This window comes from Lampris incognitus, chromosome 1 (genome assembly GCF_029633865.1).
Source record: "Lampris incognitus isolate fLamInc1 chromosome 1, fLamInc1.hap2, whole genome shotgun sequence".
Taxonomy (NCBI): Eukaryota; Metazoa; Chordata; class Actinopteri; order Lampriformes; family Lampridae; genus Lampris; species Lampris incognitus.
This window is the reverse complement of record NC_079211.1, coordinates 72,632,957-72,653,882: the sequence shown is the minus strand read 5'-3', so window position 1 is coordinate 72,653,882 and position 20,926 is coordinate 72,632,957.

The following is a 20,926-nucleotide window of genomic DNA, read 5'->3' as shown; positions in this document are numbered from 1 at the left end:
TGATCTGTCTTTCTGTTGGTCTGTCTGTACACCTATCTGATCTTTCTGTCTGTTGGTCTGTCTGTATACCTATCTGATCTTTCTGTCTGTTGGTCTGTCTTTATACCTATCTGATCTTTCTGTCTGTTGGTCTGTCTGTATACATATCTGATCTGTCTGTCTGTTGGTCTGTCTGTATACCTATGTGATCCTTCTGTCTGTTGTTCTGTCTGTATACCTATCCGATCTTTCTGTCTGTTGGTCTGTTTGTATACCTATCTGATCTTTCTCTCTGTAAGTCTGTCTGTATACCTATCTGATCTGTCTGTCTGTTGGTCTGTCTGTATACCTATCTGATCTGTCTGTCTGTATACCTATCTGATCTGTCTGTCTGTTGGTCTGTCTGTATACCTATCTGATCTTTCTGTCTCTTGGTCTGTCTGTATACCTATCTGATCTTTCTGTCTGTTGGTCTATCTGTATACCTATCTGATCTGTCTGTCTGTTGTTCTGTCTGTATACCTATCTGATCAGTCTGTCTGTATACCTATCTAATCTGTCTTTCTGTTTTTCTGTCTGTATACCTATCTGATCTGTCTGTCTGTATACCTATCTGATCTGTCTGTCTATTGGTCTGTCTGTATACCTATCTGATCAGTCTGTCTGTATACCTATCTGATCTGTCTGTCTGTTGGTGTGTCTGTATACCTATCTGATCTGTCTGTCTGTTGCTCTGTCTGTATACCTATCTGATCAGTCTGTCTGTATACCTATCTGATCTGTGTGTCTGTTGGTGTATCTGTATACCTATCTGATCTGTGTGTCTGTTGGTCTGTCTGTATACCTATCTGATCTGTCTGTCTGTTGGTCTGTCTGTATACCTATCTGATCTTTCTGTCTGTTGGTCTGTCTGTATACCTATCGGATCTTTCTGTCTGTTGGTCTGTCTGTATACCTATCTGATCTGTCTGTCTGTTGGTCTGTCTGTATACCTATCTGATCAGTCTGTCTGTATACCTATCTGATCTGTCTGTCTTTTGGTCTGTCTGTATACCTATCTGATCTGTTTGTCTGTTGGTCTGTCTGTATAGCTATCTGATCTGTCTGTCTGTATACCTATCTGATCTGTCTGTCTGTTGGTCTGTCTGTATACCTATCTGATCTGTCTGTCTGTTGTTCTGTCTGTATACCTATCTGATCTGTCTGTCTATTGGTCTGTCTGTATACCTATCTGATCTTTCTGTCTGTTGGTCTGTCTGTATACCTATCTGATCTTTCTGTCTGTTGGTCTGTCTGTATACCTATCTGATCTGTCTGTCTGTTGGTCTGTCTGTATACCTATGTGATCCTTCTGTCTGTTGTTCTGTCTGTATACCTATCTGATCTTTCTGTCTGTTGGTCTGTCTGTATACCTATCTGATCTTTCTGTCTGTTGGTCTGTCTGTATACCTATCTGATCTGTCTATCTGTTGGTCTGTCTGTATACCTATCTGATCTGTCTGTCTGTATACCTATCTGATCTGTCTGTCTGTTGGTCTGTCTGTATACCTATCTGATCTTTCTGTCTCTTGGTCTGTCTGTATACCTATCTGATCTTTCTGTCTGTTGGTCTATCTGTATACCTATCTGATCTGTCTGTCTGTTGGTCTGTCTGTATACCTATCTGATCAGTCTGTCTGTATACCTATCTAATCTGTCTGTCTGTTGGTCTGTCTGTATACCTACCTGATCTGTCTGTCTGTTGGTCTTTCTGTATACCTATCTGATCAGTCTGTCTGTATACCTATCTGATCTGTCTGTCTGTTGGTGTGTCTGTATACCTATCTGATCTGTCTGTCTGTTGGTCTGTCTGTATACCTATCTGATCAGTCTGTCTGTATACCTATCTGATCTGTCTGTCTGTTGGTGTGTCTGTATACCTATCTGATCTGTCTGTCTGTTGGTCTGTCTGTATACCTATCTGATCTTTCTGTCTGTGGGTCTGTCTGTATACCTATCTGATCTTTCTGTCTGTGGGTCTGTTCGTATACCTATCTGAACTGTCTGTCTGTTGGTCTGTCTGTATACCTATCTGATCAGTCTGTCTGTATACCTATCTGATCTGTCTGTCTGTTGGTCTGTCTGTATACCTATCTGATCTGTCTATCTGTTGGTCTGTCTGTATACCTATCTTGATCTTTCTGTCTGTTGGTCTGTCTGTATACCTATCTGATCTGTCTGTCTGTTGGTTTGTCTGTATACCTATCTGATCTGTCTGTCTGTTGGTCTGTCTGTATACCTATCTGATCAGTCTGTCTGTATACCTATCTGATCTGTCTGTCTTTTGGTCTGTCTGTATACCTATCTGATCTGTCTGTCTGTTGGTCTGTCTGTATAGCTATCTGATCTGTTTGTCTGTATACCTATCTGATCTGTCTGTCTGTTGGTCTGTCTGTATACCTATCTGATCTGTCTGTCTGTTGTTCTGTCTGTATACCTATCTGATCTGTCTGTCTGTTGGTCTGTCTGTATACCTATCTGATCTTTCTGTCTGTTGGTCTGTCTGTATACCTATCTGATCTTTCTGTCTGTTGGTCTGTCTGTATACCTATCTGATCTGTCTGTCTGTATACCTATCTGATCTGTCTGTCTATTGGTCTGTCTGTATACCTATCTGATCTGTCTGTCTGTTGGTCTGTCTGTATACCTATCTGATCAGTCTGTCTGTATACCTATCTGATCTGTCTGTCTGTTGGTGTGTCTGTATACCTATCTGATCTGTGTGTCTGTTGGTCTGTCTGTATACCTATCTGATCTGTCTGTCTGTTGGTCTGTCTGTATACCTATCTGATCTTTCTGTCTGTTGGTCTGTCTGTATACCTATCTGATCTTTCTGTCTGTTGGTCTGTCTGTATACCTATCTGATCTTTCTGTCTGTTGGTCTGTCTGTATACCTATCTGATCTGTCTGTCTGTTGGTCTGTCTGTATACCTATCTGATCAGTCTGTCTGTATACCTATCTGATCTGTCTGTCTGTTGGTGTGTCTGTATACCTATCTGATCTGTCTGTCTGTTGGTCTGTCTGTATACCTATCTGATCTGTCTGTCTGTTGGTCTGTCTGTATACCTGTCTGATCAGTCTGTCTGTATACCTATCTGATCTGTCTGTCTGTTGTTGTGTCTGTATACCTATCTGATCTGTGTGTCTGTTGGTCTGTCTGTATACCTATCTGATCTGTCTGTCTGTTGGTCTGTCTGTATACCTATCTGATCTTTCTGTCTGTTGGTCTGTCTGTATACCTATCTGATCTGTCTGTCTGTTGGTCTGTCTGTATACCTATCTGATCTGTCTGTCTGTATGTATGTCTGTATACCTATCTGATCTTTCTGTCCGTTGGTCTGTCTGTATACCTATCTGATCTGTCTGAATGTTGGTCTGTCTGTATACCTATCTGATCAGTCTGTCTGTATACCTATCTGATCTGTCTGTCTGTTGGTCTGTCTGTACACCTATCTGATCTTTCTGTCTGTCGGTCTGTCTGTATACCTATCTGATCTTTCTGTCTGTTGGTCTGTCTGTATACCTATCTGATATTTCTGTCTGTTGGTCTGTCTGTATACCTATCTGATCTGTCTGTCTGTTGGTCTGTCTGTATACCTATCTGATCTGTCTGTCTCTTGGTCTGTCTGTATACCTATCTGATCTTTCTGTCTGTTGGTCTGTCTGTATACCTATCTGATCTGTCTGTCTCTTGGTCTGTCTGTATACCTATCTGATCTTTCTGTCTGTTGGTCTGTCTGTATACCTATCTGATATTTCTGTCTGTTGGTCTGTCTGTATACCTATCTGATCTGTCTGTCTGTTGGTCTGTCTGTATACCTATCTGATCTTTCTGTCTGTTGGTCTGTCTGTATACCTATCTGATCTGTCTGTCTGTTGGACTGTCTGTATACCTATCTGATCAGTCTGTCTGTATACCTATCTGATCTGTCTGTATATTGGTCTGTTTGTATACCTATATGATCTGTCTATCTGTTGGTCTGTCTGTATACCTATCTGATCTTTCTGTCTGTTGGTCTGTCTGTATACCTATCTGATCTTTCTGTCTGTTGGTCTGTCTGTACACCTATCTGATCAGTCTGTCTGTATACCTATCTGATCTGTCTGTTCATTGGTCTGTCTGTATACCTATCTGATCTGTCTATCTGTTGGTCTGTCTGTATACCTATCTGATCTTTCTGTCTGTTGGTCTGTCTGTATACCTATCTGATCTTTCTGTCTGTTGGTCTGTCTGTATACCTACCTGATCTGTCTGTCTTTTTGTCTTTCTGTATACCTATCTGATCAGTCTGTCTGTATACCTATCTGATCTGTCTGTCTGTTGGTGTGTCTGTATACCTATCTGATCTGTCTGTCTGTTGGTCTGTCTGTATACCTATCTGATCAGTCTGTCTGTATACCTATCTGATCTGTCTGTCTGTTGGTGTGTCTGTATACCTATCTGATCTGTCTGTCTGTTGGTCTGTCTGTATACCTATCTGATCTTTCTGTCTGTTGGTCTGTCTGTATACCTATCTGATCTTTCTGTCTGTGGGTCTGTTCGTATACCTATCTGAACTGTCTGTCTGTTGGTCTGTCTGTATACCTATCTGATCAGTCTGTCTGTATACCTATCTGATCTGTCTGTCTGTTGGTCTGTCTGTATACCTATCTGATCTGTCTATCTGTTGGTCTGTCTGTATACCTATCTTGATCTTTCTGTCTGTTGGTCTGTCTGTATACCTATCTGACCTGTCTGTCTGTTGGTTTGTCTGTATACCTATCTGATCTGTCTGTCTGTTGGTCTGTCTGTATACCTATCTGATCAGTCTGTCTGTATACCTATCTGATCTGTCTGTCTTTTGGTCTGTCTGTATACCTATCTGATCTGTCTGTCTGTTGGTCTGTCTGTATAGCTATCTGATCTGTTTGTCTGTATACCTATCTGATCTGTCTGTCTGTTGGTCTGTCTGTATACCTATCTGATCTGTCTGTCTGTTGTTCTGTCTGTATACCTATCTGATCTGTCTGTCTGTTGGTCTGTCTGTATACCTATCTGATCTTTCTGTCTGTTGGTCTGTCTGTATACCTATCTGATCTTTCTGTCTGTTGGTCTGTCTGTATACCTATCTGATCTGTCTGTCTGTATACCTATCTGATCTGTCTGTCTATTGGTCTGTCTGTATACCTATCTGATCTGTCTGTCTGTTGGTCTGTCTGTATACCTATCTGATCAGTCTGTCTGTATACCTATCTGATCTGTCTGTCTGTTGGTGTGTCTGTATACCTATCTGATCTGTGTGTCTGTTGGTCTGTCTGTATACCTATCTGATCTGTCTGTCTGTTGGTCTGTCTGTATACCTATCTGATCTTTCTGTCTGTTGGTCTGTCTGTATACCTATCTGATCTTTCTGTCTGTTGGTCTGCCTGTATACCTATCTGATCTTTCTGTCTGTTGGTCTGTCTGTATACCTATCTGATCTGTCTGTCTGTTGGTCTGTCTGTATACCTATCTGATCAGTCTGTCTGTATACCTATCTGATCTGTCTGTCTGTTGGTGTGTCTGTATACCTATCTGATCTGTCTGTCTGTTGGTCTGTCTGTATACCTATCTGATCAGTCTGTCTGTATACCTATCTGATCTGTCTGTCTGTTGGTGTGTCTATATACCTATCTGATCTGTGTGTCTGCTGGTCTGTCTGTATACCTATCTGATCTGTCTGTCTGTTGGTCTGTCTGTATACCTATCTGATCTTTCTGTCTGTTGGTCTGTCTGTATACCTATCTGATCTGTCTGTCAGTTGGTCTGTCTGTATACCTATCTGATCAGTCTGTCTGTATACCTATCTGATCTGTCTGTCTGTTGGTGTGTCTGTATACCTATCTGATCTGTCTATATGTTGGTCTGTCTGTATACCTATCTGATCTGTCTGTCAGTTGGTCTGTCTGTATACCTATCTGATCAGTCTGTCTGTATACCTATCTGATCTGTCTGTCTGTTGGTCTGTCTGTATACCTATCTGATCTGTCTATATGTTGGTCTGTCTGTATACCTATCTGATCTTTCTGTCTGTTGGTCTGTCTGATAAACCTATCTGATCTTTCTGTCTCTTGGTCTGTCTGTATACCTATCTGATCTTTCTGTCTGTTGGTCTGTCTGTATACCTATCTGATCAGTCTGTCTGTATACCCCTCTGATCTGTCTGTCTATTGGTCTGTCTGTATACCTATCTGATCTGTCTATCTGTTGGTCTGTCTGTATACCTATCTGATCTTTCTGTCTGTTGGTCTGTCTGTATACCTATCTGATCTTTCTGTCTGTTGGTCTGTCTGTATACCTACCTGATCTGTCTGTCTGTTGGTCTTTCTGTATACCTATCTGATCAGTCTGTCTGTATACCTATGTGATCTGTCTGTCTGTGGTCTGTCTGTATTCCTATCTGATCTTTCTGTCTGTTGGTCTGTCTGTATACCTATCTGATCTGTCTGTCTGTTGGTCTTTCTGTATACCTATCTGATCAGTCTGTCTGTATACCTATCTGATCTGTCTGTATATTGGTCTGTTTGTATACCTATCTGATCTGTCTATCTGTTGGTCTGTCTGTATACCTATCTGATCTTTCTGTCTGTTGGTCTGTCTGTATACCTATCTGATCTTTCTGTCTGTTGGTCTGTCTGTATACCTATCTGATCAGTCTGTCTGTATACCTATCTGATCTGTCTGTTCATTGGTCTGTCTGTATACCTATCTGATCTGTCTGTCTGTTGGTATGTCTGTATACCTATCTGATCAGTCTGTCTGTATACCTATCTGATCTGTCTGTCTTTTGGTCTGTCTGTATACCTATCTGATCTGTCTGTCTGTTGGTCTGTCTGTATACCTATCTGATCTGTCTGTCTGTTGTTCTGTCTGTATACCTATCTGATCTGTCTGTCTGTTGGTCTGTCTGTATACCTATCTGATCTTTCTGTCTGTTGGTCTGTCTGTATACCTATCTGATCTTTCTGTCTGTTGGTCTGTCTGTATACCTATCTGATCTGTCTGTCTGTATACCTATCTGATCTGTCTGTCTATTGGTCTGTCTGTATACCTATCTGATCTGTCTGTCTGTTGGTCTGTCTGTATACCTACCTGATCTTTCTGTCTGTTGGTCTGTCTGTATACCTATCTGATCTTTCTGTCTGTTGGTCTGTCTGTATACCTATCTGATCTGTCTGTCTGTTGGTCTGTCTGTATACCTATCTGATCAGTCTGTTTGTATACCTATCTGATCTGTCTGTCTGTTGGTGTGTCTGTATAACTATCTGATCTGTCTGTCTTTTGGTCTGTCTGTATACCTATCTGATCAGTCTGTCTGTATACCTATCTGATCTGTCTGTCTGTTGGTGTGTCTATATACCTATCTGATCTGTGTGTCTGCTGGTCTGTCTGTATACCTATCTGATCTGTCTGTCTGTTGGTCTGTCTGTATACCTATCTGATCTTTCTGTCTGTTGGTCTGTCTGTATACCTATCTGATCTTTCTGTCTGTTGGTCTGTCTGTATACCTATCTGATCTGTCTGTCTGTTGGTCTGTCTGTATACCTATCTGATCAGTCTGTCTGTATACCTATCTGATCTGTCTGTCTGTTGTTCTGTCTGTATACCTATCTGATCTGTCTGTCTGTTGGTCTGTCTGTATACCTATCTGATCTGTCTGTCTGTTGGTCTGTCTGTATACCTATCTGATCTGTCTATCTGTTGGTCTGTCTGTATACCTATGTGATCTGTCTGTCTGTTGGTCTGTCTGTATACCTATCTGATCTGTCTTTCTGTTGGTCTGTCTGTACACCTATCTGATCTTTCTGTCTGTTGGTCTGTCTGTATACCTATCTGATCTTTCTGTCTGTTGGTCTGTCTTTATACCTATCTGATCTTTCTGTCTGTTGGTCTGTCTGTATACATATCTGATCTGTCTGTCTGTTGGTCTGTCTGTATACCTATGTGATCCTTCTGTCTGTTGTTCTGTCTGTATACCTATCCGATCTTTCTGTCTGTTGGTCTGTCTGTATACCTATCTGATCTTTCTCTCTGTAAGTCTGTCTGTATACCTATCTGATCTGTCTGTCTGTTGGTCTGTCTGTATACCTATCTGATCAGTCTGTCTGTTGGTGTGTCTATATACCTATCTGATCTGTCTGTCTGTTGGTGTGTCTATATACCTATCTGATCTGTCTGTCTGTTGGTCTGTCTGTATACCTATCTGATCTGTCTGTCTGTTGGTCTGTCTGTATACCTATCTGATCTGTCTGTCTGTTGGTCTGTCTGTATACCTATCTGATTTGTCTGTCTGTTGGTGTGTCTATATACCTATCTGATCTGTGTGTCTGCTGGTCTGTCTGTATACCTATCTGATCTGTCTGTCTGTTGGTCTGTCTGTATACCTATCTGATCTTTCTGTCTGTTGGTCTGTCTGTATACCTATCTGATCTGTCTTTCTGTTGGTCTGTCTGTACACCTATCTGATCTTTCTGTCTGTTGGTCTGTCTGTATACCTATCTGATCTTTCTGTCTGTTGGTCTGTCTTTATACCTATCTGATCTTTCTGTCTGTTGGTCTGTCTGTATACATATCTGATCTGTCTGTCTGTTGGTCTGTCTGTATACCTATGTGATCCTTCTGTCTGTTGTTCTGTCTGTATACCTATCCGATCTTTCTGTCTGTTGGTCTGTCTGTATACCTATCTGATCTTTCTCTCTGTAAGTCTGTCTGTATACCTATCTGATCTGTCTGTCTGTTGGTCTGTCTGTATACCTATCTGATCAGTCTGTCTGTTGGTGTGTCTATATACCTATCTGATCTGTCTGTCTGTTGGTGTGTCTATATACCTATCTGATCTGTCTGTCTGTTGGTCTGTCTGTATACCTATCTGATCTGTCTGTCTGTTGGTCTGTCTGTATACCTATCTGATCGGTCTGTCTGTTGGTCTGTCTGTATACCTATCTGATCTGTCTGTCTGTTGGTGTGTCTATATACCTATCTGATCTGTGTGTCTGCTGGTCTGTCTGTATACCTATCTGATCTGTCTGTCTGTTGGTCTGTCTGTATACCTATCTGATCTTTCTGTCTGTTGGTCTGTCTGTATACCTATCTGATCTGTCTGTCAGTTGGTCTGTCTGTATACCTATCTGATCAGTCTGTCTGTATACCTATCTGATCTGTCTGTCTGTTGGTGTGTCTGTATACCTATCTGATCTGTCTATATGTTGGTCTGTCTGTATACCTATCTGATCTGTCTGTCAGTTGGTCTGTCTGTATACCTATCTGATCAGTCTGTCTGTATACCTATCTGATCTGTCTGTCTGTTGGTCTGTCTGTATACCTATCTGATCTGTCTATATGTTGGTCTGTCTGTATACCTATCTGATCTTTCTGTCTGTTGGTCTGTCTGATAAACCTATCTGATCTTTCTGTCTCTTGGTCTGTCTGTATACCTATCTGATCTTTCTGTCTGTTGGTCTGTCTGTATACCTATCTGATCAGTCTGTCTGTATACCCCTCTGATCTGTCTGTCTATTGGTCTGTCTGTATACCTATCTGATCTGTCTATCTGTTGGTCTGTCTGTATACCTATCTGATCTTTCTGTCTGTTGGTCTGTCTGTATACCTATCTGATCTTTCTGTCTGTTGGTCTGTCTGTATACCTACCTGATCTGTCTGTCTGTTGGTCTTTCTGTATACCTATCTGATCAGTCTGTCTGTATACCTATGTGATCTGTCTGTCTGTGGTCTGTCTGTATTCCTATCTGATCTTTCTGTCTGTTGGTCTGTCTGTATACCTATCTGATCTGTCTGTCTGTTGGTCTTTCTGTATACCTATCTGATCAGTCTGTCTGTATACCTATCTGATCTGTCTGTATATTGGTCTGTTTGTATACCTATCTGATCTGTCTATCTGTTGGTCTGTCTGTATACCTATCTGATCTTTCTGTCTGTTGGTCTGTCTGTATACCTATCTGATCTTTCTGTCTGTTGGTCTGTCTGTATACCTATCTGATCAGTCTGTCTGTATACCTATCTGATCTGTCTGTTCATTGGTCTGTCTGTATACCTATCTGATCTGTCTGTCTGTTGGTATGTCTGTATACCTATCTGATCAGTCTGTCTGTATACCTATCTGATCTGTCTGTCTTTTGGTCTGTCTGTATACCTATCTGATCTGTCTGTCTGTTGGTCTGTCTGTATACCTATCTGATCTGTCTGTCTGTTGTTCTGTCTGTATACCTATCTGATCTGTCTGTCTGTTGGTCTGTCTGTATACCTATCTGATCTTTCTGTCTGTTGGTCTGTCTGTATACCTATCTGATCTTTCTGTCTGTTGGTCTGTCTGTATACCTATCTGATCTGTCTGTCTGTATACCTATCTGATCTGTCTGTCTATTGGTCTGTCTGTATACCTATCTGATCTGTCTGTCTGTTGGTCTGTCTGTATACCTATCTGATCTTTCTGTCTGTTGATCTGTCTGTATACCTACCTGATCTTTCTGTCTGTTGGTCTGTCTGTATACCTATCTGATCTTTCTGTCTGTTGGTCTGTCTGTATACCTATCTGATCTGTCTGTCTGTTGGTCTGTCTGTATACCTATCTGATCAGTCTGTTTGTATACCTATCTGATCTGTCTGTCTGTTGGTGTGTCTGTATAACTATCTGATCAGTCTGTCTTTTGGTCTGTCTGTATACCTATCTGATCAGTCTGTCTGTATACCTATCTGATCTGTCTGTCTGTTGGTGTGTCTATATACCTATCTGATCTGTGTGTCTGCTGGTCTGTCTGTATACCTATCTGATCTGTCTGTCTGTTGGTCTGTCTGTATACCTATCTGATCTTTCTGTCTGTTGGTCTGTCTGTATACCTATCTGATCTTTCTGTCTGTTGGTCTGTCTGTATACCTATCTGATCTGTCTGTCTGTTGGTCTGTCTGTATACCTATCTGATCAGTCTGTCTGTATACCTATCTGATCTGTCTGTCTGTTGTTCTGTCTGTATACCTATCTGATCTGTCTGTCTGTTGGTCTGTCTGTATACCTATCTGATCTGTCTGTCTGTTGGTCTGTCTGTATACCTATCTGATCTGTCTATCTGTTGGTCTGTCTGTATACCTATGTGATCTGTCTGTCTGTTGGTCTGTCTGTATACCTATCTGATCTGTCTTTCTGTTGGTCTGTCTGTACACCTATCTGATCTTTCTGTCTGTTGGTCTGTCTGTATACCTATCTGATCTTTCTGTCTGTTGGTCTGTCTTTATACCTATCTGATCTTTCTGTCTGTTGGTCTGTCTGTATACATATCTGATCTGTCTGTCTGTTGGTCTGTCTGTATACCTATGTGATCCTTCTGTCTGTTGTTCTGTCTGTATACCTATCCGATCTTTCTGTCTGTTGGTCTGTCTGTATACCTATCTGATCTTTCTCTCTGTAAGTCTGTCTGTATACCTATCTGATCTGTCTGTCTGTTGGTCTGTCTGTATACCTATCTGATCTGTCTGTCTGTATACCTATCTGATCTGTCTGTCTGTTGGTCTGTCTGTATACCTATCTGATCTTTCTGTCTCTTGGTCTGTCTGTATACCTATCTGATCTTTCTGTCTGTTGGTCTATCTGTATACCTATCTGATCTGTCTGTCTGTTGTTCTGTCTGTATACCTATCTGATCAGTCTGTCTGTATACCTATCTGATCTGTCTGTCTGTATACCTATCTGATCTGTCTGTCTATTGGTCTGTCTGTATACCTATCTGATCTGTCTATCTGTTGGTCTGTCTGTATACCTATCTGATCTTTCTGTCTGTTGGTCTGTCTGTATACCTATCTGAACTGTCTGTCTGTTGGTCTGTCTGTATACCTATCTGATCTGTCTGTCTGTTGGTCTGTCTGTATACCTATCTGATCAGTCTGTCTGTATACCTATCTGATCTGTCTGTCTGTTGGTGTGTCTGTATACCTATCTGATCTGTCTGTCTGTTGCTCTGTCTGTATACCTATCTGATCAGTCTGTCTGTATACCTATCTGATCTGTCTGTCTGTTGGTGTATCTGTATACCTATCTGATCTGTGTGTCTGTTGGTCTGTCTGTATACCTATCTGATCTGTCTGTCTGTTGGTCTGTCTGTATACCTATCTGATCTTTCTGTCTGTTGGTCTGTCTGTATACCTATCGGATCTTTCTGTCTGTTGGTCTGTCTGTATACCTATCTGATCTGTCTGTCTGTTGGTCTGTCTGTATACCTATCTGATCAGTCTGTCTGTATACCTATCTGATCTGTCTGTCTTTTGGTCTGTCTGTATACCTATCTGATCTGTCTGTCTGTTGGTCTGTCTGTATAACTATCTGATCTGTCTGTCTGTATACCTATCTGATCTGTCTGTCTGTTGGTCTGTCTGTATACCTATCTGATCTGTCTGTCTGTTGTTCTGTCTGTATACCTATCTGATCTGTCTGTCTGTTGGTCTGTCTGTATACCTATCTGATCTTTCTGTCTGTTGGTCTGTCTGTATACCTATCTGATCTTTCTGTCTGTTGGTCTGTCTGTATACCTATCTGATCTGTCTGTCTGTTGGTCTGTCTGTATACCTATGTGATCCTTCTGTCTGTTGTTCTGTCTGTATACCTATCTGATCTTTCTGTCTGTTGGTCTGTCTGTATACCTATCTGATCTTTCTGTCTGTTGGTCTGTCTGTATACCTATCTGATCTGTCTATCTGTTGGTCTGTCTGTATACCTATCTGATCTGTCTGTCTGTATACCTATCTGATCTGTCTGTCTGTTGGTCTGTCTGTATACCTATCTGATCTTTCTGTCTCTTGGTCTGTCTGTATACCTATCTGATCTTTCTGTCTGTTGGTCTATCTGTATACCTATCTGATCTGTCTGTCTGTTGGTCTGTCTGTATACCTATCTGATCAGTCTGTCTGTATACCTATCTAATCTGTCTGTCTGTTGGTCTGTCTGTATACCTACCTGATCTGTCTGTCTGTTGGTCTTTCTGTATACCTATCTGATCAGTCTGTCTGTATACCTATCTGATCTGTCTGTCTGTTGGTGTGTCTGTATACCTATCTGATCTGTCTGTCTGTTGGTCTGTCTGTATACCTATCTGATCAGTCTGTCTGTATACCTATCTGATCTGTCTGTCTGTTGGTGTGTCTGTATACCTATCTGATCTGTGTGTCTGCTGGTCTGTCTGTATACCTATCTGATCTGTCTGTCTGTTGGTCTGTCTGTATACCTATCTGATCTTTCTGTCTGTTGGTCTGTCTGTATACCTATCTGATCTTTCTGTCTGTTGGTCTGTCTGTATACCTATCTGATCTGTCTGTCTGTTGGTCTGTCTGTATACCTATCTGATCAGTCTGTCTGTATACCTATCTGATCTGTCTGTCTGTTGTTCTGTCTGTATACCTATCTGATCTGTCTGTCTGTTGGTCTGTCTGTATACCTATCTGATCTGTCTGTCTGTTGGTCTGTCTGTATACCTATCTGATCTGTCTATCTGTTGGTCTGTCTGTATACCTATGTGATCTGTCTGTCTGTTGGTCTGTCTGTATACCTATCTGATCTGTCTTTCTGTTGGTCTGTCTGTACACCTATCTGATCTTTCTGTCTGTTGGTCTGTCTGTATACCTATCTGATCTTTCTGTCTGTTGGTCTGTCTTTATACCTATCTGATCTTTCTGTCTGTTGGTCTGTCTGTATACCTACCTGATCTGTCTGTCTGTTGGTCTTTCTGTATACCTATCTGATCAGTCTGTCTGTATACCTATCTGATCTGTCTGTCTTTTGGTCTGTCTGTATACCTATCTGATCTGTCTTTCTGTTGGTCTGTCTGTACACCTATCTGATCTTTCTGTCTGTTGGTCTGTCTGTATACCTATCTGATCTTTCTGTCTGTTGGTCTGTCTTTATACCTATCTGATCTTTCTGTCTGTTGGTCTGTCTGTATACATATCTGATCTGTCTGTCTGTTGGTCTGTCTGTATACCTATGTGATCCTTCTGTCTGTTGTTCTGTCTGTATACCTATCCGATCTTTCTGTCTGTTGGTCTGTCTGTATACCTATCTGATCTTTCTCTCTGTAAGTCTGTCTGTATACCTATCTGATCTGTCTGTCTGTTGGTCTGTCTGTATACCTATCTGATCTGTCTGTCTGTATACCTATCTGATCTGTCTGTCTGTTGGTCTGTCTGTATACCTATCTGATCTTTCTGTCTCTTGGTCTGTCTGTATACCTATCTGATCTTTCTGTCTGTTGGTCTATCTGTATACCTATCTGATCTGTCTGTCTGTTGTTCTGTCTGTATACCTATCTGATCAGTCTGTCTGTATACCTATCTAATCTGTCTTTCTGTTTTTCTGTCTGTATACCTATCTGATCTGTCTGTCTGTATACCTATCTGATCTGTCTGTCTATTGGTCTGTCTGTATACCTATCTGATCTGTCTATCTGTTGGTCTGTCTGTATACCTATCTGATCTTTCTGTCTGTTGGTCTGTCTGTATACCTATCTGAACTGTCTGTCTGTTGGTCTGTCTGTATACCTATCTGATCTGTCTGTCTGTTGGTCTGTCTGTATACCTATCTGATCAGTCTGTCTGTATACCTATCTGATCTGTCTGTCTGTTGGTGTGTCTGTATACCTATCTGATCTGTCTGTCTGTTGCTCTGTCTGTATACCTATCTGATCAGTCTGTCTGTATACCTATCTGATCTGTCTGTCTGTTGGTGTATCTGTATACCTATCTGATCTGTGTGTCTGTTGGTCTGTCTGTATACCTATCTGATCTGTCTGTCTGTTGGTCTGTCTGTATACCTATCTGATCTTTCTGTCTGTTGGTCTGTCTGTATACCTATCGGATCTTTCTGTCTGTTGGTCTGTCTGTATACCTATCTGATCTGTCTGTCTGTTGGTCTGTCTGTATACCTATCTGATCAGTCTGTCTGTATACCTATCTGATCTGTCTGTCTTTTGGTCTGTCTGTATACCTATCTGATCTGTCTGTCTGTTGGTCTGTCTGTATAACTATCTGATCTGTCTGTCTGTATACCTATCTGATCTGTCTGTCTGTTGGTCTGTCTGTATACCTATCTGATCTGTCTGTCTGTTGTTCTGTCTGTATACCTATCTGATCTGTCTGTCTGTTGGTCTGTCTGTATACCTATCTGATCTTTCTGTCTGTTGGTCTGTCTGTATACCTATCTGATCTTTCTGTCTGTTGGTCTGTCTGTATACCTATCTGATCTGTCTGTCTGTTGGTCTGTCTGTATACCTATGTGATCCTTCTGTCTGTTGTTCTGTCTGTATACCTATCTGATCTTTCTGTCTGTTGGTCTGTCTGTATACCTATCTGATCTTTCTGTCTGTTGGTCTGTCTGTATACCTATCTGATCTGTCTATCTGTTGGTCTGTCTGTATACCTATCTGATCTGTCTGTCTGTATACCTATCTGATCTGTCTGTCTGTTGGTCTGTCTGTATACCTATCTGATCTTTCTGTCTCTTGGTCTGTCTGTATACCTATCTGATCTTTCTGTCTGTTGGTCTATCTGTATACCTATCTGATCTGTCTGTCTGTTGGTCTGTCTGTATACCTATCTGATCAGTCTGTCTGTATACCTATCTAATCTGTCTGTCTGTTGGTCTGTCTGTATACCTACCTGATCTGTCTGTCTGTTGGTCTTTCTGTATACCTATCTGATCAGTCTGTCTGTATACCTATCTGATCTGTCTGTCTGTTGGTGTGTCTGTATACCTATCTGATCTGTCTGTCTGTTGGTCTGTCTGTATACCTATCTGATCAGTCTGTCTGTATACCTATCTGATCTGTCTGTCTGTTGGTGTGTCTGTATACCTATCTGATCTGTGTGTCTGCTGGTCTGTCTGTATACCTATCTGATCTGTCTGTCTGTTGGTCTGTCTGTATACCTATCTGATCTTTCTGTCTGTTGGTCTGTCTGTATACCTATCTGATCTTTCTGTCTGTTGGTCTGTCTGTATACCTATCTGATCTGTCTGTCTGTTGGTCTGTCTGTATACCTATCTGATCAGTCTGTCTGTATACCTATCTGATCTGTCTGTCTGTTGTTCTGTCTGTATACCTATCTGATCTGTCTGTCTGTTGGTCTGTCTGTATACCTATCTGATCTGTCTGTCTGTTGGTCTGTCTGTATACCTATCTGATCTGTCTATCTGTTGGTCTGTCTGTATACCTATGTGATCTGTCTGTCTGTTGGTCTGTCTGTATACCTATCTGATCTGTCTTTCTGTTGGTCTGTCTGTACACCTATCTGATCTTTCTGTCTGTTGGTCTGTCTGTATACCTATCTGATCTTTCTGTCTGTTGGTCTGTCTTTATACCTATCTGATCTTTCTGTCTGTTGGTCTGTCTGTATACATATCTGATCTGTCTGTCTGTTGGTCTGTCTGTATACCTATGTGATCCTTCTGTCTGTTGTTCTGTCTGTATACCTATCCGATCTTTCTGTCTGTTGGTCTGTCTGTATACCTATCTGATCTTTCTCTCTGTAAGTCTGTCTGTATACCTATCTGATCTGTCTGTCTGTTGGTCTGTCTGTATACCTATCTGATCTGTCTGTCTGTATACCTATCTGATCTGTCTGTCTGTTGGTCTGTCTGTATACCTATCTGATCTTTCTGTCTCTTGGTCTGTCTGTATACCTATCTGATCTTTCTGTCTGTTGGTCTATCTGTATACCTATCTGATCTGTCTGTCTGTTGTTCTGTCTGTATACCTATCTGATCAGTCTGTCTGTATACCTATCTAATCTGTCTTTCTGTTTTTCTGTCTGTATACCTATCTGATCTGTCTGTCTGTATACCTATCTGATCTGTCTGTCTATTTGTCTGTCTGTATACCTATCTGATCTGTCTATCTGTTGGTCTGTCTGTATACCTATCTGATCTTTCTGTCTGTTGGTCTGTCTGTATACCTATCTGAACTGTCTGTCTGTTGGTCTGTCTGTATACCTATCTGATCTGTCTGTCTGTTGGTCTGTCTGTATACCTATCTGATCAGTCTGTCTGTATACCTATCTGATCTGTCTGTCTGTTGGTGTGTCTGTATACCTATCTGATCTGTCTGTCTGTTGCTCTGTCTGTATACCTATCTGATCAGTCTGTCTGTATACCTATCTGATCTGTCTGTCTGTTGGTGTATCTGTATACCTATCTGATCTGTGTGTCTGTTGGTCTGTCTGTATACCTATCTGATCTGTCTGTCTGTTGGTCTGTCTGTATACCTATCTGATCTTTCTGTCTGTTGGTCTGTCTGTATACCTATCGGATCTTTCTGTCTGTTGGTCTGTCTGTATACCTATCTGATCTGTCTGTCTGTTGGTCTGTCTGTATACCTATCTGATCAGTCTGTCTGTATACCTATCTGATCTGTCTGTCTTTTGGTCTGTCTGTATACCTATCTGATCTGTCTGTCTGTTGGTCTGTCTGTATAGCTATCTGATCTGTCTGTCTGTATACCTATCTGATCTGTCTGTCTGTTGGTCTGTCTGTATACCTATCTGATCTGTCTGTCTGTTGTTCTGTCTGTATACCTATCTGATCTGTCTGTCTGTTGGTCTGTCTGTATACCTATCTGATCTTTCTGTCTGTTGGTCTGTCTGTATACCTATCTGATCTTTCTGTCTGTTGGTCTGTCTGTATACCTATCTGATCTGTCTGTCTGTTGGTCTGTCTGTATACCTATGTGATCCTTCTGTCTGTTGTTCTGTCTGTATACCTATCTGATCTTTCTGTCTGTTGGTCTGTCTGTATACCTATCTGATCTTTCTGTCTGTTGGTCTGTCTGTATACCTATCTGATCTGTCTATCTGTTGGTCTGTCTGTATACCTATCTGATCTGTCTGTCTGTATACCTATCTGATCTGTCTGTCTGTTGGTCTGTCTGTATACCTATCTGATCTTTCTGTCTCTTGGTCTGTCTGTATACCTATCTGATCTTTCTGTCTGTTGGTCTATCTGTATACCTATCTGATCTGTCTGTCTGTTGGTCTGTCTGTATACCTATCTGATCAGTCTGTCTGTATACCTATCTAATCTGTCTGTCTGTTGGTCTGTCTGTATACCTACCTGATCTGTCTGTCTGTTGGTCTTTCTGTATACCTATCTGATCAGTCTGTCTGTATACCTATCTGATCTGTCTGTCTGTTGGTGTGTCTGTATACCTATCTGATCTGTCTGTCTGTTGGTCTGTCTGTATACCTATCTGATCAGTCTGTCTGTATACCTATCTGATCTGTCTGTCTGTTGGTGTGTCTGTATACCTATCTGATCTGTCTGTCTGTTGGTCTGTCTGTATACCTATCTGATCTTTCTGTCTGTGGGTCTGTCTGTATACCTATCTGATCAGTCTGTCTGTATACCTATCTGATCTGTCTGTCTGTTGGTCTGTCTGTATACCTATCTGATCTGTCTATCTGTTGGTCTGTCTGTATACCTATCTTGATCTTTCTGTCTGTTGGTCTGTCTGTATACCTATCTGATCTGTCTGTCTGTTGGTTTGTCTGTATACCTATCTGATCTGTCTGTCTGTTGGTCTGTCTGTATACCTATCTGATCAGTCTGTCTGTATACCTATCTGATCTGTCTGTCTTTTGGTCTGTCTGTATACCTATCTGATCTGTCTGTCTGTTGGTCTGTCTGTATAGCTATCTGATCTGTTTGTCTGTATACCTATCTGATCTGTCTGTCTGTTGGTCTGTCTGTATACCTATCTGATCTGTCTGTCTGTTGTTCTGTCTGTATACCTATCTGATCTGTCTGCCTGTTGGTCTGTCTGTATACCTATCTGATCTTTCTGTCTGTTGGTCTGTCTGTATACCTATCTGATCTTTCTGTCTGTTGGTCTGTCTGTATACCTATCTGATCTGTCTGTCTGTATACCTATCTGATCTGTCTGTCTATTGGTCTGTCTGTATACCTATCTGATCTGTCTGTCTGTTGGTCTGTCTGTATACCTATCTGATCAGTCTGTCTGTATACCTATCTGATCTGTCTGTCTGTTGGTGTGTCTGTATACCTATCTGATCTGTGTGTCTGTTGGTCTGTCTGTATACCTATCTGATCTGTCTGTCTGTTGGTCTGTCTGTATACCTATCTGATCTTTCTGTCTGTTGGTCTGTCTGTATACCTATCTGATCTTTCTGTCTGTTGGTCTGTCTGTATACCTATCTGATCTTTCTGTCTGTTGGTCTGTCTGTATACCTATCTGATCTGTCTGTCTGTTGGTCTGTCTGTATACCTATCTGATCAGTCTGTCTGTATACCTATCTGATCTGTCTGTCTGTTGGTGTGTCTGTATACCTATCTGATCTGTCTGTCTGTTGGTCTGTCTGTATACCTATCTGATCTGTCTGTCTGTTGGTCTGTCTGTATACCTGTCTGATCAGTCTGTCTGTATACCTATCTGATCTGTCTGTCTGTTGTTGTGTCTGTATACCTATCTGATCTGTGTGTCTTTTGGTCTGTCTGTATACCTATCTGATCTGTCTGTCTGTTGGTCTGTCTGTATACCTATCTGATCTTTCTGTCTGTTGGTCTGTCTGTATACCTATCTGATCTGTCTGTCTGTTGGTCTGTCTGTATACCTATCTGATCTGTCTGTCTGTATGTCTGTCTGTATACCTATCTGATCTTTCTGTCCGTTGGTCTGTCTGTATACCTATCTGATCTGTCTGAATGTTGGTCTGTCTGTATACCTATCTGATCAGTCTGTCTGTATACCTATCTGATCTGTCTGTCTGTTGGTCTGTCTGTACACCTATCTGATCTTTCTGTCTGTCGGTCTGTCTGTATACCTATCTGATCTTTCTGTCTGTTGGTCTGTCTGTATAGCTATCTGATATTTCTGTCTGTTGGTCTGTCTGTATACCTATCTGATCTGTCTGTCTGTTGGTCTGTCTGTATACCTATCTGATCTGTCTGTCTCTTGGTCTGTCTGTATACCTATCTGATCTTTCTGTCTGTTGGTCTGTCTGTATACCTATCTGATCTGTCTGTCTGTTGGACTGTCTGTATACCTATCTGATCAGTCTGTCTGTATACCTATCTGATCTGTCTGTATATTGGTCTGTTTGTATACCTATATGATCTGTCTATCTGTTGGTCTGTCTGTATACCTATCTGATCTTTCTGTCTGTTGGTCTGTCTGTATACCTATCTGATCTTTCTGTCTGTTGGTCTGTCTGTACACCTATCTGATCAGTCTGTCTGTATACCTATCTGATCTGTCTGTTCATTGGTCTGTCTGTATACCTATCTGATCTGTCTATCTGTTGGTCTGTCTGTATACCTATCTGATCTTTCTGTCTGTTGGTCTGTCTGTATACCTATCTGATCTTTCTGTCTGTTGGTCTGTCTGTATACCTACCTGATCTGTCTGTCTTTTTGTCTTTCTGTATACCTATCTGATCAGTCTGTCTGTATACCTATCTGATCTGTCTGTCTGTTGGTGTGTCTGTATACCTATCTGATCTGTCTGTCTGTTGGTCTGTCTGTATACCTATCTGATCAATCTGTCTGTATACCTATCTGATCTGTCTGTCTGTTGGTGTGTCTGTATACCTATCTGATCTGTCTGTCTGTTGGTCTGTCTGTATACCTATCTGATCTTTCTGTCTGTTGGTCTGTCTGTATACCTATCTGATCTTTCTGTCTGTGGGTCTGTTCGTATACCTATCTGAACTGTCTGTCTGTTGGTCTGTCTGTATACCTATCTGATCTGTCTATCTGTTGGTCTGTCTGTATACCTATCTTGATCTTTCTGTCTGTTGGTCTGTCTGTATACCTATCTGACCTGTCTGTCTGTTGGTTTGTCTGTATACCTATCTGATCTGTCTGTCTGTTGGTCTGTCTGTATACC